The 4,931-nt window shown below is 42.0% G+C and overlaps 1 pseudogene; it reads right to left on the bottom strand.

The window, feature by feature from the left end:
• Nucleotides 1-1,724: 1,724 nt before the first annotated feature.
• Nucleotides 1,725-3,429, bottom strand: LOC110300657 (annotated as a pseudogene).
• Nucleotides 3,430-4,931: the final 1,502 nt, after the last annotated feature.

Here is a 4,931-nt window from a genome sequence, read left to right as displayed (position 1 = left end):
AGGGTCCCTTCAGCAAAATCTTGCTGGCATATGTAATAGTGTCTGGGTTTGGTGGCTGATTATGGGGTGGATCCCTGGGTGGGGTAGTCTCTGGAGAGTCCATCCTTTCATCTTAGCTCCAAACTTTGTCTCTGTAACTCCTTTCATGGGTATTTTGTTCCCTATTCTAAGGAGGAATGAAGTATCCACACGGTCTTCCATGAAGGAAACTCTTAATTAAGTACACTAATAACTGGGTCTCCCACTGAAACTAAGGTTTTCCCAGAAGAAAATAATGCAGGAGAAACATTAATCAAAGGTTCTTAAAAGTGATGTGACAATGCTTGCTAATTTAAAATAATAATAAAAGTACTTCATGGACACAATAATAAAGCCATTGCCCTATATAAGAGATATATGCCTGTGTGTGTGAGAGAGAGAAATCAATTACCCATGTATTGAAATCTCTTATCAATGCCAATGAAAAGAAACTCAAAGTCTGAACCTTATTCAACTCCTCAAACAAATTATTCTATTATATATTAAAATGAAGGAGACACTCATTTTCTTCTAACAAAAAATATTTATCTTCCTTAGAACGCTTAATATCACACTGAGGCACCCGTAGAAAGACAGTGGGCGATTGAATATCTCTTCCTGAGACCATTTGACTAGGACTTACTTTTAAAACACAGGTCATCAGACTATCTCTTAGGTATTCTTAGGAACTCATGGAATTTTCCAAGGAGTATGAACACATGAAAAGATACCCAGCTTCCTGTTTTATGTTTTCCATATTTCTGTTTTATAAATCTGCCCTGTCTGATGCGCTCAGTGCTTGAGTTAATCTCTATCCTCCTTTCTCAACTCCTGTCCACAGCTAGCTCTCAGCATCCTTAATCTTACTACAAGACCCAAAGAAGAAAAAAAAAAAACATTTAATATCAACCAATACATTCAACATATTGATATCTGGGGGAAAGATTTATATCTTTTTCTAGTTATACACATATTGAAGAGTTATTAAGAAAAGAGGGTTTGGTTCTATTTTAATGTTAAATTCTTTTATTCTGTAAAAAGTAACAAAATATACAGAACAAAACTTTCCCTTTTTAAAGCTGTTACAAATCCATATTATCACTTATATAAAAATATTATTCTCTACAACAGATCATTCAGTATATAAGTCCAACAATGTGTGCTAATAGGTAAGCATGAGAATTTTGTATTGGAAAGTCCTGTACCATATACTCTGAAGGACCGCTGTAGACTCTGCCAATGGTCTGGAAGAAGGAGACTGTGTGAGGGCATGCTTCAGACTCAAATTTCAAAATCATTTTCACCCCTCAACACACCAAGATGGATCCTTCATAGAGATCAAGAACAAAATCTATTTGAGCTCTTTGTAAAACTGGAGAAAGTATGGCACCCATGTGTGAGGCACAGTGCTATCCCCAGTGACACTGAATCTTGTGTCATACCGGCCAGCTATCCAAATCCCTGCTCCAAAAAGGAAATGATTCGGTAACTGTCATAAAAATCTGGTCTGTTTGGCACTATGTGATACAATTGAAAGTAACCAGGGAGGATTCCACTGAGTCTTGGGGCAGAAAGTTGGCCCGGTACCTGCTCTTAAAGGAACTGGAACACCATAGCAAGGGAGTTTCTAGACTTGAGTAATAAAGAGCCAAGTGTGACACCTGCCTGCTATGAGGTACCCTCAGCCCTTGGTCCAGACCTGGCCTCTACATGGCCTCGAACTCGTCCATGAGCTGCTTGGTATTGCCCTGCCTGATCTATTGCTGCATCTTACTGTTCCGGTTTTGCCTCCATGTACGTGTTGTGGATGATGTCATTGTGGGTCCTCTTATTCTCATCCCGGGCCTGGAGCAACTCGTTGCTCAGAGTCAGCAACTGTCGCTGCACACACTCATTCTTCTCTGCCTCTGTGATCTGCTTCTCCTCCTTGTGGTCATCCAGGATGCCCTCACTAGAGAGCTTAGCGCTGTAGTCCATGGGCTCTGCTCCATTTTCCTGGGTCCTTTCTGCGCAAGGTAATTCACAGGTCAGTACACTGGAGGTGGTGAGGGTGAGGAAGCTGTCATTAACAGGTGCAGCTCCTTCTTGGTCTTTACCAGGTCGTCCCGGCCACTCCTCCACCTCTTATTCCTTGCATCTCTACACCTTCTCCAGAAGTGCAATCTTGGCACAGTACTCTGCCAGCTCTGCAGCCAGCTGTTCCTGGCTCTTTTTCTGATCCTGTGCCTATCTCTCCAGGTTTTCCTTGGTCCGCAGGGTCACCATGCAGACAGTCTCCAGATGTTCAGCCTCCTCCTGGGCTTGCCTCCTCTGTTCCTCCAGCTGGAGGGCCTTTTCAGTCTGCTCGGAGAGCTCTTTCTCCACCTTCTTGGTCTTCTGCTCATAGTCCTGCAGCCAAAACATAGCTCCTTCTTCTCCCGGAGCATCTCTTCCTTTCCTCTCTCTACAGTTTCTCTCCTCTTCTTGGTTTCCAACTGTTGTTGCTCCAGCTGCTTCTGGTGCTTCTCTTCCCAAGCCTGGGCCTTCATCTGCTGCACGCACCTCGATGGTGTCAGGCTGCCAGTGGCGCATGTACAGCTCCTGGTTCCCCATGCAAAGCTACAGGATCTGCTCAGGCCGGGAGCATAGAACACAGTCAGGTGCTGTCTTGTCGATGGGCTCGATGACAAACTGCTTGTCGTTCCTGACTTCACTCCAAGGGAAGCCGATCTGTGGGGTCAACTTGTCATCTTTCTCATAAATGTTAAGTCCAAGGGCATCAACTTCAAGCCAAAGGTTTGTTTCTTTCTTGTTTTTGATCTCGAAATAGTTGGTCCCATACATTTCCAGGTCCGGGCAATGGTCAGGTATTCCAGCATAGCACTGTCCTTGAGCATCCGTCAGTGTTCTGGGTGCCGCACCTGGATCCAATCCTCCCACTGATCCCTGCTGAGCTTGTGCTGGTCCAAGACTCTCTGAGGGATCATTCACTCGGAATTGAGGTACCCAGACTTGTGCATTTCCTTGTTATAACCTCCGACTTTATCGTAAACCGCATAGAACCCCAGGAGCTTGGCTATCTCTGAAGGGCAGTAGATCTCCTCACTGAGAATCCCTTCCTTGATGTGCAAGAAGAAGAGCTTCTGCATGATGTCCTGCATGAGCACCTCAGCCATGTCCTCAGGGTAGAACTTGGCCTGGAATTTGACCTGGACAGGGTTCTCCTTTCCAACCTCCTGTGCAAAGACCCTTTTATCAAGTTTCAACCAGGTAGGAAATCCTTTATTCTCTACATCCTGGGAGGCTGAAGTAGTACACTTCCAAGAGGTCTATAGTCTTTACCACATGATCTGCTGCTGGATGGTTTGGCTGGATGGCAAACTCCAGCTCTGCATCCATGGGGGTCACCCGGACGTTGATTGGCTTGGGCATCTTGGATGTCTGATTGTTCTGCATGGGTCCTCAGAAAGTTGGCTGGGTGATGATGGTGGAGATGTGCCAGGACCTGCAGGTGGAGGGAAGCCCACTATTTTTGAATATTTTTAATCTCAAAACACTATGTGGTGGGAGTGGAAATATTTTTGTCAACCAGAGCACAGCTGCTGTGATTCTCCAAAAATCTTGGAACATCACTTTTTTCCTGTAAAAAGAATGGCTAAACACTAAACAAATGGCTGAAGCTTATACCTCTCAGACTCAGCATTTAAATTTGAGATAGTTTCCATAGTGTTCTACAATGACACTTTTTTTTTTCAGTTGAAGACTGAATTCAATATTTTTTCTGTTAGAGAGATCTAATTTGGCTAATTGTTCTGATTTCATCAAATCCTGGCTACTGGAGCCAATGAGCAGAAGATAATGACAAACAATGAAAAGCTGCTCACCAGGACAGTTAGGCAAGCATGAATTAAATCACAGTGAGAAACCACTGCATGTCCAGAAAAGTAGCTAGCAAGATAAGACAGCAGAGATGACAAGAAACAAACAGTGGTTCTAATAGACTCCTGGTGGTGCTAAAAACAAAACAAAACAAAACAACAACAACAAAAAACTTTTTCAGTTTCTTTTAGGATGTGAAAACTAGAGAAGACAAGAATAAGCCAGCAATGTCATCCCTATGTACTCCAGCAGTATCACCTGAAACAAACATTAACACAAAAGGCCAATCTTCAGGCATGTGGAGAAGAGATTGGATGCAAGGAAACATGAGGGAGCAATTTAAGATCATATTGACTTTGGAGGGTGTTTTGTATCTGTCATAGTTTATGTAATACCCAGACACAATAGATTTTTTCGTTTTTTTGTTTGTTTGTTTGTTTGTTTTGTTTTGTTTTGTTTTGTTTTGTTTTGTTGATTTTTTTGAGACAGGGTTTCTCTGTGTAGCCCTGGCTGTCCTGGAACTCACTTTGTAGACCAGGCTGGCCTCGGACTTAGAAATCTACCTGCCTCTGCCTCCCAAATACTGGGATTAAAGGCCTGCACCACCACAATAGATTTTATGAAAAGAATGTAATCTATAGGAAAATAGATGAAACTGGAAATCGGAGATCATTGTGTTACAGAATATAAGCCAATTTCACAAAGAAAAATATTACATGTTTTCTCAGAATTTGGATTTTTAAAAAACAATGAGTTATGATAGCAGAAGTGGGAATATTTGGGAAAAATGAAAGGACATTTATTGAAATGAGTAGAAGTTAAGGGAAGGGAAGGAGGTTGGAAAAATGAGCAAAGCATGGTGCATGATAGGAATATATAAATGTCACAATAACATTCATTATTTTGTACAATGAACATAAACTACATTTTTGTAAAATATACTTTTAATTTTATTAGCATATGTTAATTATAAATAATAGTGGGTATTCTTATGGTACTTTCATATATATACAGAATATATCCCTTACCCTCTCTTGCTCCCTTCCCCCTTCTAC

This window comes from Mus caroli, chromosome 8, assembly GCF_900094665.2.
Source record: "Mus caroli chromosome 8, CAROLI_EIJ_v1.1, whole genome shotgun sequence".
Classification (NCBI taxonomy): Eukaryota; Metazoa; Chordata; class Mammalia; order Rodentia; family Muridae; genus Mus; species Mus caroli.
Note: the sequence above shows the minus strand (reverse complement) of the source record. Positions and strands in the feature narration are given on the sequence as shown.